The 27,311-nt window shown below is 38.2% G+C and overlaps 1 pseudogene; it reads left to right on the top strand.

Annotated features, from left to right (window-relative positions):
- Positions 1-1,060: 1,060 nt before the first annotated feature.
- On the top strand, positions 1,061-26,543 carry LOC129085782 (cerebral cavernous malformations 2 protein-like; annotated as a pseudogene).
- The last annotated feature ends 768 nt before the right edge of the window (positions 26,544-27,311 follow it).

The following is a 27,311-nucleotide window of genomic DNA, read 5'->3' as shown; positions in this document are numbered from 1 at the left end:
TGTGCTAAGGGGGAAGATTTTTTCAGCCTCTGCTCATAGTTACCAGGAGAAAGTGCTGGCATACAAAAGATACCGAAAAATATTGACCAATTCATGACAAATTTTAATTTTTTTTTTACCATTTTAACTGTTTTTAGGTTTACAGTTCAGTAGTGTTAAACATATTTACAATGATTTTCAACAGTTCTTCAAAAAAGTTTCATCTAGCAAAACTGAAAGTCTGTACCCATGAAACAACAATTCCCTATTTTCTTCCCCGCTACCCAGACCCCGGTAACCACCATTCCAATTTATATTAGAATGAACTTGACTACTTTAGATCCCTCATATAAGTGGAGTCACAAAGTATTCAAAATACTTTGCCTAACAAATGACATAGAATTATGTCAGTGTATAATATTGGGAAGATGGCTGGGAAGATGGCTATTTTCATCCCAATTTAAAGAAATTATTTTCAAATATGCCTAAGCTCATATCAAACTATTTACATTTCTAGATGTCTTAATATGTGATGCTGAGAAAGTGTGAGTAGGTAATAATATAGTTTTATGTAAATATGCAAATAAGTCATGTAATATATAAAGCATATATCTATCAAATATTTCTGTGTAATTTTTTTCTACTAAAAATGCCCCTATTTTGGACTTTGACACTAATAAAATGAGATTTTCTTTTCTTTTTCTTAAATTTGAGTATTTATTTATTATATGACATTTAAAAATAAAAACACATGTAATTCATTTATCTAGTCATCATCTGACAAATATTTATTGAGTACCCATCATGCTATACATTGTACTTAGGAGCCAGGAATACAGGGATAAAGGAAAACATAAGGCTGAGCTTGTGCAGTGCTTGTCATATAGTGGAAGACTCATACTAATCAGCTCATCCATGTGAATATACAACAGGCTGGGGAAAGGCTTTAAAAAAAGCAACACTGTTTCATGATATTGTTGAACCAAGGAAGTTGACATTGATTCCTAGATAGGAGGGGAGATTGGAGCAAGTAAGTTTCCTTAAGGAGGTAACCCTGCCTGCAGCTGAGATTGGAAGGATAATGAGGAATTCATCAGGTGAAGGAGTGGAAAGAGATAGGAAGAATGTTCAGACCTGGCATGGGAGGGAGAATGGAGAGTTTGAGACACTGAGACACAGGTGGGTAAGGAACCCAGGGATGGAAGAGGAGAATAGGTTACATAAAACAAAAACTCATCCTAATTTTTGCAGTCTTTCTCATGTTTATTATATTTCTCCTCTGGGAAAAAAGTAGCCACATACACACTTCATAATTCTATTAATCATTTGATCTGTATTAGTCCCCTGCTTTCTTAGTATTGCTAACTTAAAAGCTAGTGTTCAACTATTTCTGAAAAGTTTGGGGATTTTCCTTTCTCCAGGACAGTGACCCATGTAAATGAGCACCAATATATTTGGGGAAGTCTAGGAGGAATACACAGAATACACTTACAATATTGGTAGAAAGTGATTCCTTAGCCATTCTCTTTTACCTTCTAAGCGGATGTAGATCTGTGAACTGACTGGGATTTACAAATGGCTTTACCTTTATGATACAGTGGCAGCCCTGATTCACCAGACCTGGGAATTTTTTTTCAGTTATATACATCAGACTGGACAAGAAACCCTGTGATTAATCTACCACACCCTAAGATCCTACAGGTCAGTCTATTCTGATGAGCCCTAAATGTCTACTGAGATAACTGTAACTATTTGTATCTGATCATTCTAGTGTAACTCCTTATCCTTTTCCACTTTGGGATTTTACCATGTTCATCATAACCAAGGAACCCTTTTCAATGGCAGCATCTGGTACCAGTATCCCCACCCATAGCGAATAGGCACTATACTGCTCCCCCAAGATGCTAGTGTTCCCTTGCCAGAGTGTATTTCAGGACTTGACAACGAGATCGTCTATGGGGCTAAATCTACAGCCACCCTTCCTATCTCTGAATGTCTTTGAATTATTTTCTTCTATGGAACTTCCCCGTTTCTAGCATCTCAACTTGCCCTTGACTGTACTTCCAACTGAACCCATTTCAATATATGAAAATAATTGGTGAGTGTATCTATATTTATCCTGATCAAGATGATGCTTGTTTCTCCTTGATCAATAGCATCAGTATCTTTTTCCTCATACATTCCCAGGTCTTTGCCAATATACTTGAGCAAGGTCCTGTTAGTCTTTTGGTAAGTACATCTCCTACTGAGTTTGACTTTGTAAATCTCCCTTCTCCCTTAGGAAATGCTGGGCTCTCACTTTAGTTACAGTTCTGGAGATATCAGGGATCAATGTGTATGAATGGTGGTGGGGAGGGGCAGATAGAGAATGAAGAGAACTTGCTCCCTCTTCCAAGGTAACTTATGGCCTCTGGGAGAAGGTAGCGGTGTCCTTAGGTCAGACTTGAAGAGCCTACTCAGACAGGAAGAAGGGGACACTAAGAAAGTCAAGAGGTGGGAATGGCTAAGAGTGGGTTGATGGCTGGAAAAACTGGAGGTCTCTAAATCTTCCCATGTGTCCCCATTCTGGCTCTCTTCTAATCAATGTCACTATACATATAAAAGAAACATCACAATGACATAAGTTCAACTGATAGCATAATTCACTAATCTTAGATCAAACCCTGTTTTGTTTTCCAGCTACCTCGGTCCCATTCTTTTGATGTAGTCATAGAAATATTTGATTAAAGTCCATAATGTACGTTTTTATCTATTTTTCAATGTCAGTGTCCTAACTATGTCGTTTTGACCCTTCGTTTCACTTCAGTGGACACACACCAGACTTCTAGCTACCAGCATTTACATCTCTTTACCTGAAGACTTTCTCTGGTCTCCAGAGCTGCTCAGACTAGGAAGGCAGAGAAACAGCACCTTGGCAGCAGCACCGGACCAATGCCTGGTGGGAATTAGAGTACAAATTCTCCTGCTGTTCTGTTGGATGATCCTGTTTTATGCCTTATTCTCTCTCCCAGAGCACCCTTATGGGCTTGAGCTCTAGTTGCCCGAGATGGTAACTGGCTTGGTGATGCATTCATTTTTGGCTTCCTTCTCCTCCCTATTTCACTTTCCTACTCTCCTGCTGGTTTTCCTTGGGATCACTTTCCAAGTAAACTACTGGCACTTAAATCCTTGTCTTGGAGTCTGCTTCCAGGAAAATCCAAACTAAGGAAGGACCTTGTTCGAAAAATCCCAGGTAAGTCAGAAGTGAATAAAGATCCAGGCTGTGAAAATGGGTAGGGGACAAGGGACACTGCGGAATAAGATATACTGCCATTATTAATACACAGGAACATCTGGTTAGGATATTCTCCTGCCAGATCCCACATCTTCTAGACCATGCATTCTCAGCAGGGTGATGTCACTTCCTTCCATGGGAGCAACATATAAACATATAGACACCCTACTCTTTATGTATACAGCATGGACACACATACAGTGCATAAGCATACGCGCACACATATATAGTGTGTCTGTTGTCTTAAGATTTCATGGGAGAGCAACATAGGAAGAAATGTCTAAATTGTGTCCTTAGAAAAGCAATAATGATAAAAATTGAGAAAAACAGCTTGAGACACTACTGTCATAAATGCTATATTGCTGCCCCTAGTAATACTGCATTGAACTTCAAACTGAGTATTACTCACTTAGGATCATGGCCTGATGAGAATATCTGATTGGCAGAAGACATGTCACATGACCCAGTTTAAGCCATGGGGGTGGGGAGAAGGGGGCATTTGCCTCCTTCTTCTTCTGTTGCAGCTGGCAGAGTTCAGCTTTCCCCAAAGACTCACAAACTGTGGAAGTTCTCTCAAAATTTGAAAAAGGTCTAGATGTGGGGCAACCCCCAAATGATAACTGTTCACCTCTGAACAATTGTGGACCTTAAGGAGTTTGAGGGCTCTGTCTTGGGAACTCCTGCCACTGCTTCCTCCTAGAGCACAGAATATATTCAGAGTTGCTAGTGGAGAGACATCAAGAATGTCTTAGATTTTAAAAGTACCAGAGGTTTATAAACTATTCATCAGAGCAGCTTTTAAAATAGGAAGCAGTCTAGTTTGGTGTTCTTGAGTGAAAAATGCAAAATAAGAGAGTTGCCCTTTTTGATGTCCTCTTGGATCTGTATCTTCAAGTGCATGCATGTATACATTTCAGGAATGGAAATTTAGAATTACTAATTCACCAGCTTTCATGGCATGGGGGAAAGATTACTCTCCTCCGGGGAGATCTCCGCATTGTCAATGGCTAGCAGTGGCTCACAAGAAAGTCTCTTGCTCCTCTTGCCTATATGAGGAAGGCATTAAACTAAAAAATTTTAAGGTCTCTCCTATTACTACTATTTTATATATCAAGAAAGGTAGGAAGAGAGGATGGAGGAAAAGAAGAAAGAAAGGAAGGGAGGGAGAAAAACACAAAATTTACTGTGACTTTGTATGTTATGGCCCTTTAATTCTTCTAATAATATCAAAGGGAAGGTTTTATTATTTTCTGCATGGTGAAAAAGTGGAAGTTCACAGAGGTTAAGTCATTTGCCTAAATTAATCCAGAAATGAAACAGCACTCAAACCAGGATCTGTCTGGCTCTGAAAGTCATGTGCTTTCCAACAAATCACAGTCCCATGCTCTAGAGAGGAATATTAGAGTCAGTAAAGTTATGCTTTAGGTGTTCTTCCTTCCCTCATTGTGGATACCCTCTCCTGGATGCCTGGGTGTCTCCCACATTGCTCACTCAGGTCCTAAGCTACCTCATCCTGGTAAGAACGTCCTTACCAGTGCCTTACATTCACCCTCTTTCCTCCCCTATTTCCGGCTTTCCTTGTTTGTATATTGAAATGCAGTTAAGAGATTGTGAAGTGCACTGAATGAACTACCCAGGCTTTCAGGACTGAGTGCTGATAGCTTGCTAGTCTGGTAAATACATATGTTAATTGGAGAAGGATAAAGCAGCAGGTTTTTCTGCTTTGAGCTGTGGAGTGAATTAGATGTTCCTTTCAACCCAGTATCTCCAAAGCATATATCCATATAAATGATGAGCATAAGGCTGAACACCATTAACTCACAGAAGAGTAGTCCTGGCATTCCATAATTTCATTTTCTGTGCTTTCAGTTACCTGCAGTCAACTGCAGTCTGAAAATATTAAATGGAAAATTCCAGAACTAAACAGTTCATAAATTTTAGATTGCATGCCCTTCTCAGTAGCATGATGAAATTTCATGCTGCCCCAGTGTCCTGCCCAAGATGTATCCTCACTTTGTGCAGCTCATCCATGCTTTTCTATGTTTCTTCCTTGTAAATCACTTAGTAGCTGTCTTGATTATCAGATCCACCGATGAGATACCATGGTGCTTGTGTTCAAGTTGCTCTTATTTTACCTAATAACAGTCCCAAAGTACAAGAGTAGTGATGCTGGCAATTTGGATACACCAGAGAGAAGCCATAAAATGCTTCCTTTAAGTGAAAAGGTTTGCATGTCTAAGGTTTAATGCTATTGTCATTTTAGACTTCCAGCCAAGATGGAGGTGTGTAGGTAGATACATTTTGCCTCCTCACACAACCAAAAGAACAACAAATTTAAAAACAAAAATGAATCAGAACTTCCAGAAAAGGGAACTGTATGGAAGTGCAACAACCAAGGGGTTAAAGAAGAAACATACATCCAGACTGGTAGGAGAGACAGGAGATGGACAGTTGTGGGGGGAGGGGCAGGACTCTGCAGGGTGGTTACAGGACTGGCCTGGTAATGGTGGCTGGAGGCCCCGTATTTGCATGTGGATAAATTGGGAAGAATAACAGGGGAGCAAGACAGACTGTGCAACCCAGGATTCCAGCATGAGAAAAGAAAGCCTCAAAACCTCTGGCTGTAAAATCCTATGGGGGTTGTGGCAGCAGGAGAAACTCTCAGACTCACAGAAGAGTTCATTGGAGAGACCCACAGGGTCCTAGGATATACACAGACCCACCCACTGGGGAATCAGCACCTGAAGTGCCCAATTTGCTTGTGTGTAGTGGGAGAAGTGACTGAAAGCCGGCGGAGAGCTGAGCAAGTGGCATTGTTCCCTCGCTGGCCCCTCCCACATATACAGTACCACCAACATAGTGACATGAGTTGCTCCACCCTGGTGAATACCTCAGTCTCTGCCCTTTACAGTGTAACAGGCGCCCTGACAAATGAAAAAACAGATCAAAGCTCCAAAAAAAAAAAAAGATAAAGAACTAAGCAATGAAGAGACAGCCAACCTATCAGATGCACAGTTAGAGACACTGGTAATCAGGTTGCTCACAGAAATGCTTGAGTATGGTCACAAAACAGAGGAAAAAGTGAAGGCTATGCAAAGAGAAATAAAGAAAAATATACAGGGAACCAACAATGAAGGGAAGGAAACTGGGATTCAAGTCAATGATTTGGGGCAGAAGGAAGAAAAAAACATGCAACCAGAACAGAATGAAGAAACAAGAATTCAGAAAAAATGAGGAGAGGCTTAGGAATGTCCAGGACAACTTTAAACATTTCAACATCCAAATCATAGAGGTGCCAGGAGGAGAAGAGGAAGAGCAAGAAATTGAAAACTTATTTGAAAAATTAATGAAGGAGAACTTCCCTGATCTGGCCAAGGAAATAGACTTCCAAGAGATCCAGGGAACTCAGAGAGTCCCAAAGAAGTTGGATCCAAGGCAGCACACACCAAGGCACATCATAATTACATTACCCAAGGTCAAAGATAAGAAGAGAATCTTAAAAGCAGCAAGAGAAAATGAGACAGTTACCTACAAAGGAGTTACCATAAGACTGTCAGCTAATTTCTCCAAAGAAACCTTGCAGGCAAGGAGGGCCTGGAAAGAAGTATTCAAAGTCATAAAAGGCAAGAACCTACATCCGAGATTCCTCTATCCAGCAAAGCTATCATTTCAAATGGAAGGGCAGATAAAGTGCTTCCCAGGTAAAGTTAAAGGAGTTCATCATCACCAAGCCCTTATTATATGAAATGTTAAAGGGACTTATCTAAGAAAAAGAAGACCAGTATGAACAGTAAAATGACAACAAACTCACAACTATCAATGACTGAACCTAAAAACAAAAACAAAAAAAGGCTAAGCAAACTAGAACAGGAAGAGAATCACAGAAATGGAGATCACATAGAAGATAATCAGCGGGGAGAGGAGGGAAGGAGAATGGGAGAAAAACTGCAGGGATTAAGAAATATAAATGGTAGGTACAAAATAGACAAGGGGAGGTAAGAATAGTATAGGAAATAGAGAAGCCAAAGAATTTATATGTACAACCCATGGACATGAACTAAGGAGGGAGGAAGCCTGATGGGAGGGGGTGTGCCAAGCAGAGGGAAATAAAGGGGAGAAAAAAATGGGACAACTGTAATAGCATAATCAATAAAATATACTTTTTAGAAAAGGTTCAATACTATTGACATTGCAGGCATTCGCTGGGGGTTTGGAATCTACCCCCTGATGGTGGGGGGCACTACTATAGATATTTGATTCTAGCAAATCAGCAAAAACCCTAGGCTATGGATTGGGGAAGCAAAGCCCAAGTGCCAGCTCTGACAAGAAGGAGAGTGAGATGCCAAGCAATAAGGAGAGGTTCTGAGCAGGCTGAGCCACGAATCACCTCCATAGGTGGCCACCAGGTCTACCCCAGGGTCATTTGCCAGTTTTATGTGTTGCCCTGATTGGAGATTAGACCACAGATTGAATTAAAATTTTGGTAGTTGGATTAGAAACAGATGAGCGGTCACAATTTCTGAAAAGGTGTGATTGTTTTTTCTCAACATTCTAGGAGTGTAAAAATTAAGGCTGCCCTGTTGTCATAGGCAGTTTCAGGGGCAGTTTGGTCTCTTGGGTAGAGCAGTGAATTGGGGATCAGAGGACCTGGGTGGGGCGCTGGTCTTCAGCAAATCAGGTAAACCCTCTGAGTTTCTTCCCATCTTTCCTCCCTCCGCTTCTTTCCTTTTAAATCAGCTTTATTGAGGTACATACAATAAAATGCACCCATTTTAAGTGTACAGTCCATAACTTTTGATAAATATATGCATCCACTTTAATCAAGATATACAACTTTTTCATTTTCCAGCCCCAAAATGTCACTCTTGCTCTTTTGCAGTCAATCTTCCCCCCCATCCCCAGCCCTAGGCAACAACTAACTGATCTGCTTTCTGTCTCTCTTATGTAGTTTAACCTATTTTAGAATTCCATGTAAGAAAAATTATACAGTATATATTCTTTTGTATTTTACTCAGCATGTTTTTGAAATGTATTCATGTAGTTTTTATCTACCAGTAATTATTCCTGTTTCTTACTCCTGTTTATTGCTGTGTAATATTTCATTATATGGCTATGCTTTTATTTATATGCATTTATTCACTCACCTCTTGATGGTCATTTGAAGTTTGTCTCATAAAACCATTATGAGTATTCATATATCAGTCTTCTTGCTGGCATGTGTGTTCATTTCTCTTGGGCACACACCTGAGAAAGAAGCTGTAGGGTCTTGTAATAAGTACATACTTAAATTTATAGAAAACAACCGTACTTTCCCAAACTGTACCATCCTGGTCAAAATTTATTATTGTCAAAAGTTTAAATTTTAGTTATTACAGGGCATGTGAAGTAGTTTGTGAAGTGTACTGTGATTTTAATTTTAATATTCTCAATTACTATATCTTTTTATGAACTATTGATCATTTTTATATTTTCATTTTTGAGGCCTATGTTCATATATATTTGACCTTTTCTTGTTTTGTTATTTAGCTGTGAGAGTTTTTTATGCATTCAGGACATATGTCTCTGGTCAGATATATAGACAGATATATAAACATTTTATCTAGCATGATGTGTTTTTCAAGTAGCTAAAATTTTAAATTGGATGAAATTCAATTTATCAATTTTGCTCTTTTACAGTTAGTGATTTTTGTGTTTTCTCTAAGGAACTTTTGCCTACCCAAACATCATGATAATTTTCTCCTGTGTTTTCTTTCAGATGTTTAAAAAAAATTTACATTTAGGTTTATTGTGCATTTCAAGTGAAGTTTTTTGTATGATGCAAGGTAAGATTGAGATTCATTTTTTTTCATGTGCATATCTGGTTCCATTTCCATTTTTGAAAAAGGTTGTTCCACCATTCTGTTAGATAATTGCCTTTGTTGAAAACCAGTTTACCAAATATGTGTGGGTGTAATTTTAAATTCTTTATATACCTGTTTGTCTTTCCTTATACCAATATCATACTTTGATTATTATAGCTTTATGGTAAATTTTAAAATCAAGTAATATAAATCCTCCAACTTTCTTCTTTTCAGTGTTTATTTGGTAATTTATAAGATCATTGCATTTCCACATAAATGTTAACATCAACTTGTTAATTTATTAAAAAAGTACTACTAGAACTTGGATTGGAATTGTGTTGAGGTCATAGATAAGGTTGGGATAATTTACATCTTAACCATATTGAGTCTTTCAGTCCATGAACAGGAATATCTCCATTTATTTAGATTCTCTTTAATTTTTCTGAGTACTCTTTTAGTTTTCAGAATATAGATCTCACATATATTTTGTTAAATTTATTCCTAAGTGTATACAATTGATTTTTGTATATGTACCTTATAGTCTGTGACCTTTCTCAATGCACTCGTTTTAGTAGCACTTTCTATAAAATTTTCTGCACATATAATAATGTCATACATTAATAAAGACAATCTTATTTCATTCTTTTTCCTATGTGTGTCTTTCATTTACTTGTCTTGACTTATTGTACTGACTGTAATTTCCAGTCTGACATTGAATAGAAGTTGTAGGAGATTATTCCTGCCTAGTTCTTGATCTTGGGGAGAAACTGTTCAGTGTTTCACCATTATGTATGTTGATGGTGCAGATTTCTCAGGGATGACCTCTATCAGATTGAGGACGTCATTGGTAGTTTCCTACATCACTGGTAGTTTTTATCAAGAAAAGATGTGAATTTTGTCAAATGTATTTTTCTGCATCAGGACTAATCATATGTTTTCTTATAGTTTGTTAAAATGACAAGCTACATTCATTTAAATTTTGAGTGTTAAACCACTCATGCATTTGTAAGATAAACCCTCCTTGGTCATCATATTCTTTTTGATATATTGTTAGATTTGATTTGGTATTGCTCAAAAAAAATTTTATTCCATGTTATAAAGGGTGTTGGTCTATACTTTTTATTGCCTGTATTTTCTTGTTCTGATTTTGGTGTCAGGATACTCCTGGTCCCATAAAATGAGTTGTAAAATATTTCCTCTATCAGTATTTTCTGAAATATTCTAATGTGGAAGAGTTTTTAAAATACCTATTCAATGTCTATAATGGTTATCTAATTATTTTTGAGTGAGGTTTCATAGTTTATAATTTTTAAGATATTTGTCCATTTTAATTTTGCTATCAAGTTTATTACCATAAAATCACTCATAATATTCCCTTATTATCTTATTATTGTCTGTAGGATTTTTAGTGATATCTGCCCCTTGTATTATTTATATTGGTAATTTGTATCTTCTCTCTCTAGTTCAAGGTTATCAATTTCAATTTGAAAGAGTTCTTTGCAAGTTCTTTTGAAGAACAAAAATTTTTTTATTGATTTTTTAAAATTGCTTATTCACTTTCTTTTTTGTTACTTATGTTTTTATTTTTACTATTTCTTCCTTCTACTTCCTTTGAATATAAGTTGATTTTCTTTTTCTAAGTTTTAAGGTGTAAATGTGGATCATTGATTTCAGATTTTTTTCCTAATATAAATTACCAAACATATATTTCCCTTTAAGCACTTTTTTAGCTGCGTCCTACAAGTTTTGATATTTGTATTTTCATTAAAATTCAGCTAAAGTATCTTCTAACTTTCTTTTTAGTTATGGATAATTTTGTAATTTATTGTTTGATTATATAATATTTTGGTATTTTCCAGATATCTTTTGCTACTGATATCCAATTTAGTCTTGTCATAGACAAAGAACATTCTTAGTATCATTTTAATTCTTTTAAATACATTGAGATATGCATTATGATCAAATCTACAGTGTGACTGGGTAAAAGTTCAGCATGCACTATAAAAAGATGTCCATTGTTACTTGTTAGGTCAAATGTTCTATAATTGTTCAGTCCAAATGGTTAATCGTGTTTTTCTTTCTTTTCAGAAAAAAAATTTTTTTGAAAAAAATTTTTTTAATTTTTCTTATTTTTAAACCATGTTTATTCTGTTTCAGTTGTCTCAAATTTTCCCCCGTTGCCCCCCTCCACCCATTCCACTCCACCTCCCTTCTCCCACAGTCAATTCCCACTCTGTTGTCCATGTCCATGGGTCATTCATACATGTTCTTTGTCTAGTACCTTCCCCGTCTTTCCATCATTGTCCTCCTTCCCCATCCTCTCTGGTCACTTTCAGTCTGTTCCATGTTTCTATGCCTGTGGTTTATTTTGTTCATTAGTTTATTTTGTTGAATAGACTCCGCTTATAGGTGAGATCATATGGTATTTGTCTTTCACCGACTGATTTATTTCACTTAGCATAATATTCTCCAGTTCCACCTGTGTTGTCGCAAAAGGTCCTTCTTTCTTTTTTTTTTAAATGCAGATTGATTTTATTTATTTTTTTTAAATTTCAAAATCCATTATACAGTGTTAAAAAATTTAAATCCATTATAAAGTCTCAGCAATTAAAACAAAATGAAACCAGCACAGAAATAATTAAGTAGATCAATGAAATAAAATGAGCATTCTAGAAACAAATGTATATATCTGTCTAACAATGTAATATATGATTGATATTTCAAAACAATGGGGAAAATAAGGCTTATTCAACAGGTAAGGTGCATAGACCACTTTAACTTGAAATAAAACAAATATAGAGCCCTCTTTCACACATTATACAAAAAATATTCAGGTGAGTTAAAAATCAATACGTAGGAAAAAAAAAAAGATGGCAGAGGAGTGAATGGGAGTCACGCTGACCTCCTCCCCACAAGACCAAACTGGAATTGCGACTAAATAGTGGAGTAATCACCTGAAAAACAATGGAACGATAGTGGGAGAGGAGCCTTAGAGCCCCGGACAGTGCATTCGACTCTCACACATCCCAACGGGTGAGAAGTGTGGTGGAGGCTCAAGAGGGTGGGCTGGGTGCCCACGGGCACCAGCACCAGTGGGACATTGAAACGGCCAGTTAGCTTCCCCCGAGAAGAATGGGGTCTGAATCATAAACAGGGACCCCTAAACTACAGCAGCTAAAACCAAGAAAATACAGATAAAATGCAACCACGAAAAGCTTAGGGCACTCTCTGCCAGAGACAGGTGGCTGGGGATGCAAAGAGACATTTAAAGGGCCAACACAAAAATTGCAGTGGCAACCACCCTCCTTGATCTCTGGGTAGAGGCGGCAGCAGGGTGGGCTGGTGCCTGGGAAAAGACTGGTGAGGAAAACTTTGTGAAGAGAACTGACACGGAGGCCGGTGGAGCCCCGTGATAACGCACCTCCCACTCTGCAGCTAACATCTCTCTCAGGCATAAGGGAATCAGTTAACTTTCTCTTTGTGTGCTCTGCACACAGCTTGTGGGTATGTGAGCTGGGGGGCTAAGTGCAGACTGGCTGGGAGAGTCTTCAAGAGACACGAGACGGAGGTGTTGGGGAAAGAACGGGAGGAGGAACCGGGGAGTCCCAACTCCTTCTCCTTGCCATAGTCTCCATTGTGTGGGAAGAGGCCACACCCCAAGTGAGCCAAAAGCCAAAAAGCACACATAGACACCCCAAAACCACCCAGTGCAGGCGTGCACACTTGAGCCGAGTGGCCGGCGAGGGTTGGCGAGCGTGTGTGTGACCTGCATGCGCTGGTGAATGCTTGCACCAGCCGGCAAGGTCTCCCACAGATTGGCACTGATATGGCCTCTGAAGGAGTGCACAGAGCAGCAAGGGCAGGCGTAAACTGACCTGCCCAGTCCGTGATTGTGGAGCGGCCCACAAAATTAGTAGATCGTGGCCGAAGGGGTCACAGAGCTGTCCAGAGTTCCTGGAGGGGAGACCGGAGACAGGATTAACCGAGAGTCCTGAAGCTGACTTCCTCCTCTTTCCATAGTCTCCATTTGGCGAAGGCAGGGAATGCACCCAAAGAGCCAAAAGCGGGGAAAACGCACAATAGAAGTCCCTAAACTGACCAGTGCCAGGGAGCTCGCCGGCCAGGGTGCCAGATGAGTACGCGAGGTCGCGAAAAAGCCCCCTGGTCCGGGGCAAGCACATACGAGCCCAGGCGGGCGGGGGATCCTGCCCTGCCGGTGAGGGCACTCAAGGAGCCAGGGTTAGAGTGCAGAGTGATCCCAAAAAATAGTCCAGCCCTGACTGAAGGGGTCACAGAGCTGCCCCAAGCAGGAGTCAGACACAGACAGTAGACTCCCCAAAGGCTCAAACAAATGACCCAGACTCATATAGGGTCAACAATTGACATCATCAGAGGCAGGCCCAGAAAGAAAAGTAAAGGGAAAAATAAATAAATCAATAAAAAGACCCACATACTACCACAGATGTTTAATCCACAAAGTCAGGAAATCTAGACAGCCCAACTGAAGCAGAAGTAAAAATAAATAAATTACTTTACAGACTCTCACAAAAATGGGAAGAAAAAATAAGTTCCCCCCAAATGAGGGGAAAAGGGGACTCCCCACAGAGAGAGCTAAATGAAATAGAGGCAAGGGAACTATCAGATACTGAATTCAAAAAAATGGTTCTAAGGAAGCTCAATGAGCTCAGCCAGCTCAAAGAGAACTATGAGAAACTGCAGAGAAACTATCAGGATCTTACAGCAAACTATATCAGCCTGGAAAAGGACATAGAAACTATCAAGAAGACACAATAGGATAGGAAGAATACCATTTATGAATTGAAGAACACAGGAAAAGGAATCCAAAGCAGGCTGGATGAAGCCGAGGATCAAATCAGTGAGATGGAGGACAAGGTAGAAAGAAGCTCCCAGAAAGAACAAGAAATGGAAAAAAGACTCAAAAAGAATGAAGAGGCATTTAGGGAAATGCAGGACAACCTGAAACGCAATAATATCTGTATAATAGGGATACCAGAAGGAGAAGAAGAGGAGCAAGGGATAGAGAACCTCCTCGAAAATGTAATGATGGAAAATTTCTCTAATTTGAGGAGAGAAAGGGTCTCATGGATCCAGGAGGCACAGAGGACCCCACTCAAGAGGGACTCAAGGAGGTCCACTCCAAGACACATCTTCATTAAAATGGTAACTGTCAAAGACAAAGAGAGAATCCTCAAGGCAGCAAGGGAGAAGGAGAAAGTAACATACAAGGAGACCCTGATACGCCTAAGAGCTGACTTCTCAACAGAAACACTACAAGCCAGAAGGGAATGGCAACAAATATTCCAAGTCATGAAAAGCAAGGGCCTACAGCCAAGGCTGCTCTACCCAGCTAGGCTCTCCATTAAAATAGAAGGAGAAATACGGAGTTTCCCAGACAAGAGAAGACTAAAAGAATATATCTCTACCAAACCAGCACTCCAAGATATGCTAAGAGGACTGGTTTAAGAAGATGAAGGAAAAGAATGAGAGAGAGAAGAACACAGGTACAAAGAGAAAAGATGAGTAAGTTTCTATCAGTAATATCTCTCAATGGGAATGGACTAAATGCCCCAATCAAAAGACACAGGGTAGCTGAATGGATAAGAAAACATGACCCACACATATGCTGTCTACAAGAGACCCACCTCAGAGCAAGAGACCTACACAGATTGAAAATTAAGGGATGGAAAAAAATATTCCAAGCATATGGACATGAGAAAAAGGCCGGGGTTGCCATACTTGTATCAGACAAAGTAGATTTCAAAACAAAGGCCATAAAAAGAGACCCAGAGGGACACTTTATAATACTTAAAGGAAGAATCTATGAAGAAGACATCAACATTGTAAATTTCTATGCTCCCAATATAGGAGCCCCCAAGTTTATAAGGAAATTGTTGGACGACTTCAAAAAAGATATGGACAGCAACACATTGATAGTAGGGGATTTCAACACCCCAGTGTCAAAAATGGACAGATCTTCCAAACAAAGCATTAATAAACATATTGTGGAGAAATCAAAAATTTATGGTAACAAATGAAAATATACAGACAACAGTCCAAAACCTATGGGACACAGCAAAGGCGGTCCTGAGAGGGAAGTTCATAGCAATACAGGCCTACCTAAAAGAGATAGAAACATTTCAAATAAAATACCTAACACAACAACTTCAAGAACTGGAGAAACAACAACAAATAAATCCCAGAGCAAGTAGAAGGAAGGAAATAGTCAAGATTAGAGCAGAACTGAATGACATAGAGACGAAAAGAACAATTCAGAGGATTGACCAATCCAGAAGCTGGTTCTTTGAAAAGATAAATAAAATCAACAAGTCTTTAAGTAGACTCATCAAGAAAAGATCGGAGAGGACCCAAATTAATAATATCAGAAATGAAAGAGGAGAAATAACAACTGATACCACAGAAATACAAGGGATCGTCAGAAACTACTATGAACAATTATATGTCAAGAATTTTGAAAACCTTGATAAAATGGACAAATTTTTAGAAAAGTATACTTCCAACACTGAAGGAGGAAGAAACAGAAAGCTTGAACAGACCGATAACAGCTGGGGAAATGGAAGCAATAATCAAAAACTCCTGGCACACAAAAGCCCAGGGCTGGACTGTTTCACAGGAGAATTTTACAAAACATTTAAGGAAGAGCTAACCCCTGTCCTTCTCAGACTATTCCAAAAAATCCAACAGGAGGGAAGACTCCCAGACTCTTTCTATGAGGCCAGCATCACCCTGATCCCAAAACCAGATAAAGACCCTACAAAGAAGAAAACTACAGCCAATTTCGCTGATGAACATAGATGTCAAAATCCTCAACAAAATATTGGCAAACCGCATCCAGCAATACATTCAAAAGATTATCCACCACGATCAAGTGGGATTCATCCCAGGTATGCAGGGATGGTTCAATATATGCAAATCAGTAAACGTGATACATCACATAAATAAAAGAAAAGACAAACACCACATGATCATCTCAATAGACACAGAAAAAGCATTCGATAAGGTACAGCACCCATTTATGATCAAAACACTCACCAAAATGGGAATAAATGGGGCATTCCTCAACATAATAAAGGCTATATATGAAAAACCTACAGCCAATATCATACTCAAGGGTCAAAAACTGAAAGCTTTCCCACTAAGATCGGGAACACGACAAGGATGTCTGCTCTCACCGCTTCTTTTCAACATCGTATTGGAAGTCCTAGCCACAGCGGTCAGACAAGAGAAAGAGATAAAAGGCATCCAAACAGGAAAGGAGGAAGTAAAGCTATCATTGTTTGCAGATGACATGATAGTGTACATAGAGAACCCTGTAGACTCTACCAAAAAACTCCTCATCCTAATAAGTGAATTTGTCAAAACAGCAGGTTACAAAGTCAACATTCAGAAATCAAAGACATTTTTGTATACCAGCAATGAAATAGAAGAAGAAGAAATCAGAAAAAAATACCATTCAATATAGCAACAAGAAAAATAAAGTACCTAGGAATAAGTTTAACCAAAGAGGTAAAAGACCTCTACGCAGAAAACTATACAACATTGAAGAAAGAAATTAAGGGAGACAAAAATAAATGGAAGCATATACCGTGCTCATGGATTGGAAGAATTAATATCATCAAATGTCCATACTACCCAAAGCAATTTATAGATTTAATGCAATCCCTATTAAGATACCAATGACATATTTCACAGAAATAGAACAGACATTTCAACAATTTATATGGAACCATAAACGACCCCGAATAGCCGCAGCAATTTTGAGAAAGAAACACAAAGTAGGAGGGATCACAATACCGGACATCAAACTCTACTACAAAGCCACTATACTCAAAACACTCTGGTACTGGCACAAGAACAGACCCATAGACCAGTGGAACAGAATAGAAAGCCCAGAAATAAGCCCAGGCCTATATGGGCACTTAATATTTGACAATGGGGGCAGAAGCATCAAATGGAGCAATAATAGCCTCTTCAACAAATGGTGTTGGGAGATCTGGACGCCTACATGCAAAAAATTGAAATTGGATCATCAGCTGACACCATACACAAAAATAAACTCAAGATGGATAAAAAACTTAAATTTAAGTCGCAACACCATAAAAGTCCTAGAGGAGAACATTGGCAGGAAACTCTCAGATATCCCACGTAGCAATTTTTTCACTGATATGTCTTCTAAAGCAAGGGACATAAAGGAAAGAATAAACAAGTGGGACCTCATCAAAATAAGAAGCTTCTGCATGGCTAAAGAAAACATCAGCAAAATGAAAAGGGAGCCAACCCTATGGGAAAATATATTCGCTAATGATACATCAGATAGAGGTTTGATCTCCAAGATATATAAAGAACTCACTGGACTCCACTCCAAGAAGACAAACGATCCAATCAAAAAATGGGCAAAGGACCTGGGCAGACACTTTTCCAAGGAGGAGATACAGAGGGTCCAGAGGCATTTGCAAGGATGCTCAGCATCACTAGCCATCAGAGAAATGCAGATCAAAACCACCATGAGGTACCACCTCACATCGGTCAGAATGGCCATCATAAACAGATCCACAAACAACAGGTGCTGGCGAGGCTGTGCAGAAAAGGGAACCCTAGTACACTGTTGGTGGGAATGCAGACTGGTGCAGCCACTGTGGAAAGCAGTGTGGAATTTCCTCAAAAAGCTCAAAATGGAACTGCCTTATGATCCAGTGATTCCCCTGCTGGGACTATACCCTAAGTATACCAAAACGCCAATACAAAAGAACTTATGCACCCCAAAGTTCATAGCAGCACAATTGACAATAGCCAAGTGTTGGAAGCAACCTAAATGCCCATCAGTAGATGATTGGATCAAAAAATAATGGTACATATACACAATGGAATACTACGCAACAGAAAGAAAAAAAGAACTACTACACTTCACGACAGCATGGATGGAACTGGAGAGCATTATGCTAAGCGAAATAAGCCAGGGGGTGAAAGACAAATATCACATGACCTCATCTATAAGTGCAAGCTAACCAACAATACAAAGATGCAAGGAAAATATGACCAGCAACATTGAAAGGAAAAGAAATCAACAGAGACAAGAGGGAGGGAGGGAGGGGGGACAGGGACAAGGAAAGGAAGGGGAAAGTCAAGGAACATATAGCAAGTACTCATGGACAAAACCAAAGAGGAAGAGCTGAGGGAGGGAAGAAGGGGGCAAGGGAAATTGGGGGTGGATAGGCAGAGACAAATGTATTTGAAAAAATAAATTAAAAAATATACTCCTAAAAAAATAAAATAAAATACAGAACAACAACAACAACAAAAAAAACCACCAGTAAAAAGCTTGTAGAGCCACAGAAAGGGCTTAGCTAAGGTGTGGGAATGGGAATTTGTTATTGAGGCCATCAGCTTGGTTATGAGGCTCTCTCCAGCACCAATGTTCCTGGAACAGAAGCTGTGAGATTAGAGCCTGGCACTTGTTTTCTGAGGTTGGTTAGGCACTAAGCTGAAGAAGTAAGAGACTTAAAGGCTGGGGGGAAAAAACTGAATTGGCCAACCAGGAGCACTAATCTGATAGAATAAGAAGAGGTTCGGATGAAAGTCAACAAAATAATAATAGCAACATCAAGTAAAAAAATTTTAGGGCTATCTACCAATCACTAAAATAAGTGATTTTTACAAATTCTCATTTACTTTTACAAAATTTCTAGGTCCTATTACTCCCACTTTATAAATGCAGAAATATAAGCTGAGAAGTTAAGAAAGCTTCCAAAGCTATGGAGTTAAGAAGTGGCAGAACCAATTTGAACCTAGATCTGACTAACTCTAAAACCTGAGCTCTGGATGTGTAACACAAGGAAATGCTTACTCTCTTACTTTATCTTAACTCTAACTTGCATAGCTCCTGCTATAGATGTGCTAATTATTGGAGGAATTCTGCTTGAATGAGGCTTGAGTTTTTGGAAGAACAGCCCCTTGCTAGAAGGTGCCTCTCTGGAGGAGGTGGGGAAATATGTACAAAGTAAATGACTGTTTATCAACGATTTGCAGGAGCCTTAAGACCAGACTCAGAATGCGGGGGAGGGGGGGTGTCAATGGACTGGGAACAAAGAGATTTAGGGATTTCTCACTTTTCTTTGGATCCTTGTTGACGCCCAGATGTCAGCGGTTATCAATGTGATCTTTTGCCCCTCCTATTCTCCCTTACCCTGATATAAAAAAGCTTGAATTCTGGGCTCTAAGAAAATGGATTTGAGGAAACTCTAAAGTTCCCCATCTTGATTGGGTACATTTTGAATCAATAAACGCTTCATTACTTCAAAAAAAAATCAATACGTAGAATCTAAGGAGTTTTAGGAGAAAATATAAACTAATATTTTTCTTACCTTGAAATAACATATTCAAACCCAGAAGCTATAAAGTACGATATTGGCAATATGACTATATTAAACACTTAAGACTATATAGTAATATACATATAAAAAAGTTAAAGGACAAGTAATAGAATAGGAAAGTATATGCAACACATCCATAAAAGGGTTAATAGTTTTTTTTTGTTTGTATTTAGGGCAAAAATTCTACAAACATGTAGTCAAAAAATGGATAAAGAATACCAAAAAGTCATTTAAAGTGTTTTAAAAATAATAGAAATAGGCAAGAAATATACAAAAACAGGTTTAGTTTCAATAAATGAAATAATAACAGTTAAAATAGCATATCATTGTCACAATCAGATTAAGTATTAAAAATGTTGGTAACATCAAGTATTGGTGACTGTGAAAGTAACTGGGTATTTATAGATTCCTTTTCTTCATCTTCTTAAAGCAGTCCCTTTAGCATATCTTGCAATGCTGGTTTGGAGGAGGTGTATTCTTTAGCCTTCTTTTGTCTGGGAAACTCCTTATTTTGCCTTCCATTTTAATTGAGAGCCCTGCTGGGTAGAACAGCCTTGGTTGCAGGCCTTTGCTTTTCATGACTTGGAATATTTCCTTGCCATTCCCTTCTGGCTTGTAGTTTTTCTGTTGAGAAGTCAGCTGCTAGCCATACTGGGGCTCCCTTGTATGTTACTATCTGTTTCTCCCTTGCTGTTTTTAGGATTCTCTGTTTGTCTTTGATATTTGCCATTTTAATGAGGATGTGTCTTGGAGTGGGCCTCATTGGGTTCCTCTTGAATGGGACCCTCTGTGCTTCCTGGATTTGTGTGACTTTTTCTCTCCTACAATTAGGGAAGTTTTCCATCATTGCTTTCTTAAACAGGTTCTCTATCCCTTGCTTCTCTTCTTCTCCTTCTGGTATCCCTATTATATGGATATTATTATGTTTCAGGTTTATCTGCATGTCCCTAAATGCCTCTTCATTCTTTTTGAGTCTTTTTCCATTTTCTTGCTCTTCTGGGAGCTTTTTTCTACCTTATCCTACAGCTTACTGATTTGATCCTCTGCTTCATCTAATATGCTTTTGATTCCCTCTACTGTGTTCTTCAGTTCAGAAATTGTATTCTTCATTTCCTCTTGTCTCTTATTGATAGTTTCTATATCCTTTTTCATGCTGATACAGTTTGCACTAAGTTCCTTGTCGTTTCCCTGTAGTTTTTTTCATTCTGAGTTCAGTGAGTTCATTGACCTTCCTTAGAACCATTTTTTTGAACTCACCATCTGATAGTTTACTTGCCTCTATTTCATTTAGTTCTCTTTCTGGGGATTTCTCCTTTCCCTTTAACGGGGGGATGTTTCTTTGTCTTCCCATTATGTGTGAGACCCTTCTTTTTGGCTTCTGGTTCTTAAATTGATCTGTCTTGATTTCCTGACTTTGTAGTGTGAACTTCTGTGGTAGGAGACTGCTGTTTTTTCTTTCTGGATCTGCCTCTGATGATGTCAGATGTTGACCCTGTCTGACCTGAGGCAGTGTGTTTGAGACTTCCAGGAATCTACTGTCTGTAGTTGTCTCCCTCAGCTGTTAATCTAGTCACTCTGCACTCAGCAGTCAGGCTTTGACACTGCAGGGTGGGGCTGAGTCCCTTTTGAGGATGGGGTTATTGGGTCCTCTCACGCTGCTGCCTCTCAGGGGAGTGGTCTGCCTGAGCCAAATGGCTGCTGCCTATCGGGGAGGAGTGAGCACTGGGATCCCTCTGGCTATCTCTCCAATCTCTCCAGAAAGCCTCCATCTCCAGTCCCTTCTCAGGTGTCGCTAGACCACTCTGCACCCTCTTTGGACAGGGATCTACTATCTTTGGCTGCCACTCTGTACTCAGCAGTCAGGCTTTAGTGCTACTGTTCCAGGGCCAAGTCCCTCCTTGAGCTGGGCTTTTGTGTCCTCTCATGCTGTTGCCACTTAGGGGAGTCATCTTCCTGAGCAATATGGCTGCTGCTCTGGGGGGGGATGAGTCAGCACTGGGATCCAACCGGCTATTTCCTCAGTTCTTTCCCCAGAGCCTCCTTCCCCAGCCTCTCCTCAGGTGTCTCTAGTCCACTATGCTCCCACCTTTGCTGGACATCAGAGTAAGTGGTTGCAAATAAAAATTTATGTGTTAGCCCTTTAAATGGCTCTTTGTGCCTCCAGCCGCCCATCTGGCAGAGAGCAATCCTGCCCTTTTTCTGTGTACTTTTTGGGCTCTGGTGCTGTAGACTGGAGATTACCACTTATAGTTTAGACCCTGTTCTTCTCAGGGAGATCCAGCTGGCCATTTCTATATCCTACTGGTGCTGCCGCCCGTTGACACCCCACTGACATTCTTGAGTCTCTACCGCACTCCTTACCAGTCAGATTGTGGTAGAGCTGATTTTCCTGTCTGTATGACAAAAAAAATGATTTTCCTGTATGAGGTTATAAGGCTCCTCTCTTGCTACTGTTCAGTTGTTTGTTCCAGGTGATTTCTCCACAATTTAGTTGTAATTCCAGATTTGTCCTGGGAGGAGGTCAGTGTGACTCCCACACAGTCCTCCACCATCTTTTTTTCTCCTTAGTTAATCATGTTTTTCAAAACTTACTAACATTTGGGGTTGTGTGCTTAATAGTTTTAGTTATTAATGAGGAAGGATTATTGAATTGTTGAGCTGTATGCATAGATTTATCTATTTTCTCTTTTAAATTTATCATATTTTGCTTCATGTATTTCAAATCACTGATATTAGTTGAATATAAATTTAGGATTGTTATATCTTCTAGATGAATTGACCCTTTAATCATTTTGAAATATTTCTATTTATATCTGGTAGTATTACTTTTCCTAAAGTCTACTTTTCTGATATTTACATTGGCACTTTCATTTTTAAAATTAGTGTTTTCATATTTTTTCTTCCTACTTCTGGTTTATCTGTATCATTACAGTAAAATGATTTTCTGTAAACTGAACATAGGTGGGTCTTGCTTTGTGACTATCTCTGTCTTTCAGTTGAAGTGCTCACACTCTATATGTTTAACGTAATTATGAGCATATTTCAGTTTAAGTCTATCACCTTGGTATTTTTTTCCTATATGTCCTATGTGTTTTTTGTTTCTTTTCCTTTCTCCATGACTTCTTTGGATAAATTACTTTTTAGTTTTCTATTTCACTTCCTCTACAAGCTTTTAGCTATATCTCTTTGCTTTCCCTTTTGAGAGGTTGCTCTAGGATTTACAATATGCATCTGAAAATCATCACAGTACATATTCAAATAATATTATCACTTCATTTATGATATGTAAACTTTAATCTCATTTACTTATATATTTACCATTTGTGACATTCTTCATATCCTTCTATAGAATTAAGTTTCCATGTATTTTGCTTCTGCCTGGATAATTTTCATTAACCTTTTTAATGGTACAGATTTGCTGGTGATAAATTCTCTTGGACTTTATTTTACTGATAAAAAATTTATTGCACCTTTATATTGAAGGATATTTCTTCTAGATATAAAATTCTATGTTGACATTTTTTTCCTTTATTTCAATACTTTAAAGATTTTCTTTCAGTGGCTTCTGGCTCACATTGTTTCTGACAAAAAGTCAGTGATAGTTCTTATTTTTGTTCTCTGTATAATATGACATATATTTCACTTTGGTTGATTTTAAGGCTTTATTTTTCTCACTGGGTTTTAAGCAATTCATATATGATATACCTTGGTATGATTTTATTTCTGTTAATCCTGCTTGGAGTTCATTAAGATTCTTGAATCTATGAGTTTAGTTTCCATCTAAAAAAGTTTAGAAATGTTTTATCCATTATTACTTTAAATATTATTTTCACTTCCCCTTTTTATTTTTTATTTCCTGGGACTCCTTTTAAACATATATTAGATTGTTTAATATTATTCCACAAGCCACTAAGACTCTATTTATTTTCTTTTTCAATATTTTATCTCAATGCTTTAGTTTGCATAATTTCTATAAGTATGTCTTCACAGTCACTGACCATTGTTCAATTTGCTCTTAATCTCATCAAGTGGTTTTTAAAGTTTTTTAGACATAAGGATAGAACTTTTTCAGATCAGTTGGAAATCACCTCTATCCTATACAAATACCACTATGACTCCCTGCCTTAGGGCTTCTATGCAGAACCTTATTAACAGATGCCCGCTGAATTGCAAGTTGTATTCAACTAGTCTTAAGCCTACATGCAAAACCTTGACAGTTCTAGACCTGGCCCAAATCTTATATTAGGGATAAATTGAAGTAATAATAGCCAACCACAGGAATTTGAATTCTCTATTCTCCTGTTTTGGCTTTTCATCAGTTTTTGTTCCACCTTTTAGAGGTATGAAAGAATTCAGAATTTGAAAAATTACATGATGTTTATCCATTTATGTTATGTTTAGATACTGTTGAGCATTCATTCACCTCATTTTTATAATAGGTTTCTTTGGAATATGCTTCCAAAATCACACATTATCTTTGAATTCTTATATTTATTTGCTCTGATTTCCCATATGGTATGTGTAAAAAAACTCTCAAAAAACTGTTACTCTTTATATTGCTTAAAAAAATTAATGTAGCTTTGCTGAATAATATACCATATTCTAATTTTGAAAGTAAAATATATTACAATTGAAAATATTCTGAATTTATTTGTATTCTGCACAACTGCCTTATTGTCTTTATAAACATCTGTTCAAAAACATTTTACTAACATATTTATAAAGTAGAGAAAAAGTTCTATTATGAAAAAAGTTTTATTATATGAATGTAAATGATCAGAGTACAGATTTACTACTATAATTTTTGTGAGGTTAGTAAAATACAAATGTAGACTGGAAAATGTTTCAAAATTACATTTTCTTATAACATTTAATGTGGTTGAAGTTTTTCTTTAAAATAAAAGAATAATTATTTTGTTCATTTGAATATGATACTGCAAAGACATAAATAAGCTTATAAAATATAATGGAAACAGACTCCATTGCTTTTATAAACTAAGAGTATAATGAATAAAATGAAAGAAATATTCATAAACATCAAATTATATTATAAATTCATGGTGAATGATGCCAATAAAACCACAGAAAATGTTTTGGAATTAGCAGGATTTGAAATGACTAAAAAATATGTGTAATGATGTGCTACTCTTACACATAATTATTTAAACACTATCCTGTGCTGCATAAATGTGTATTGCATAGCATAGTTTATTATAATTTCATATTTTTACAATTTTAATTTAAGCACAATTATCAATATTGTGTTATATTTTATTAAAGATGAGTACATCTTTAAGTTTGAAAACTTTCATTAAAAATTTGAATCTAAGTTACATAGCAGAGGAGAAAAAAAGTAATCATTAGGTATCTTATATTTAAATGTTTTCACAAGATAAAAGTATTTCTACTGCCCTTGCTGGCGTGGCTCAGTGGATTGAGCAATGACCTGCAAACCAAAGCATTGCCAGTTCAATTCCTAGTCAGGGCACATGCCTCGATTGTAAGCCAGATCCCCAGTAAGGGGAATGTGAGAGGCAACCACACACTGATGTTTCTCTCCCTGTCTTTCTCCCTCCCTTCCCCTCTGTCTAAAAATAAATAAATAAAATCTTTAAAAAAAAAAGGCATTTCTACTAATGTTACGGAAAAACAACTTAAATAAGAACTATCATGTGTTGACATAATATAAAATTATCTGACATTTTATTAAGTAAATTACTTTATTAAATATCCGTTCTCAGTTTTTTAGACTTGTTTGTTGGGGACATCAGTGGAAGAGGAAACTATGATATAATCTGGTTAAATAAAATAAAAATGTATAAAACCATAGTGTTTCTATAAGTGGTTTTGAGATATTTGGTAGTTAAGTTTTAGTGACAAATATCTATTAAATTGTCAATTATTTTGGAGAAGAAAGTGTTTTTTAACTACTCTATATACTATTTCTTAACATAAAAACATTAAAACCTATCTTTTATATATATATCTAAGAATACTGTTTTATAGTTACCAAAATTCTTGTTTGTGTGCATAAATGTGTTGGTTTTATTAAATTAAATGATACCTAAAATAAAATTGAAGACTAAATGGTACAGAACTCCTAAATTGTAGAGTTTTTAACTTTTTAAACTACCTAACATGCAACTGCTATCACCTTCCCTTTGCATATACAAGTTGTAAAAAAACCCCTCTCATTTAAAAAAAAAAAATCCAAAGCTCTCCTCTCTGTTACTAGGATAAAACACTGAATTAAGACATGGAGAATGTATTAACATTTGATAGATAAAATTTTTGCTTAATCATCTACTCAGTTGTGATGGTGACACAGAAGAGGTGGGCATGAAGCACAAGGAGCCTGGGATTCCATCACCACTTAAGTGACTATTCCTACAAGGTTAAAGAACAGAGATAAGAAAACCCAGGAAAAGGAGACAGAAAGCCACCCTCAGCATACTGTGGTGTTGTCCTCCCCCAAGCGTGTAGAGCCTGACAGACTGAGTGACTGTATGGAGAAGGAGGTGAAGTACTTAGGTCAGCTAAGGTACAGACAGGACACCAGTAGGAATGAAACCCTGCACTTCACAGACAGTGCAGAGCCCACCAGCTCCCTGACATTTAGCTCAGGATCACCATGCTGTGATCAGTCTGTCTACAAATCAAACTGTCCTGGAGGGATGGGGAGGACACCATCTCAGGTGTCCATCCGTGACACTGCCACCACCTCCTACTTTCTGGATGACTCCTTGCACCTGGTGGTTCTGAAAACAGCCCAGGACCCTGGCATTTCCCGCATCAGACTCTGAGTGTAGCAAGTTCCAGGGGCCTCACCACAGGCTCGTAGTTCGAGAGCTGAATAGGGACTGTAGAGGGGTGCTACCTGGTTTCCCTGGGCGTGGAGAAGCAGGTCGCTCGCAAACATGCTTCCTGCATGGCCAAGTCTTCTGGATTGTTTACATACAGTTCACCACTGACTTTACAGAGAAGTTGGTATATGATGGAGCTTCAATATCTGCCTACCTCTGGTCCTGCTACTATAACTGACTCCCACAAGAGTGGACACGCCAACCCATAGGGACCAAGGCCAGCATGTCCTCATGTCCTGAGCTGTACATGCTGGTGGCGTCTCACTTCATGCAGCACTTGGAGCAGCAGGCTACCACACTGCTGGGACTGGTGCTGATGCTCTGCACATTGCTGCGCAGCTGCAGGTGCTCCACATCTCACTGGGTCTCAGAGTTCTGCATCAGCCTCAAACCTCTCTGTACTGATGGCTGTGCCCCTGCTCGGCTTGAAACCTTCATCCCTGAGAAGGACGGCCACCACCTTGAGAAGTTCCTGGTGACCATCTGATGAAGGACACCACGGCATCATCATGGTAGGGGCGGGCCAGGGTGCATAGCCCTTTCCCCCCACCCTGCTGGTCTTGGAGAGTGGTTCCTGGGATCTCAGTTCTTCTCTGCCCGAGTTGGGGCTGGGCGAGGACCTCCAGCACAGGTGGCCCTCTACTGTGAAAAAACGCATATATATCAAGAAACAATGTATCAAGTATCATAAAATGATAACCCATTTTATCATCACAAAAATAAATATATAAATAAGTAGAATAAATAAATTTTTAGATATTAGAGTTTTCATCTCTAGAAGTTCTATTTGGTCCTTTTAAAATATTTTCTATTTCCCTCCTTACACTCATTTTATTTAAATTCTTGAGCATATTTATCATAGCTGTGTTAACATTTGTCAGGAAATTTCATCATCTTTGTCATTTTTGTGTCTGTTTTGATTTACTCATTTCCCCTTGATTATTTG

This window comes from Pteronotus mesoamericanus, unplaced genomic scaffold (genome assembly GCF_021234165.1).
Source record: "Pteronotus mesoamericanus isolate MK-2021 breed Mesoamerican mustached bat unplaced genomic scaffold, CSHL_Meso_final scaffold_31, whole genome shotgun sequence".
NCBI lineage: Eukaryota > Metazoa > Chordata > Mammalia > Chiroptera > Mormoopidae > Pteronotus > Pteronotus mesoamericanus.
This window is presented reverse-complemented; position numbering and strand designations above follow the sequence as displayed.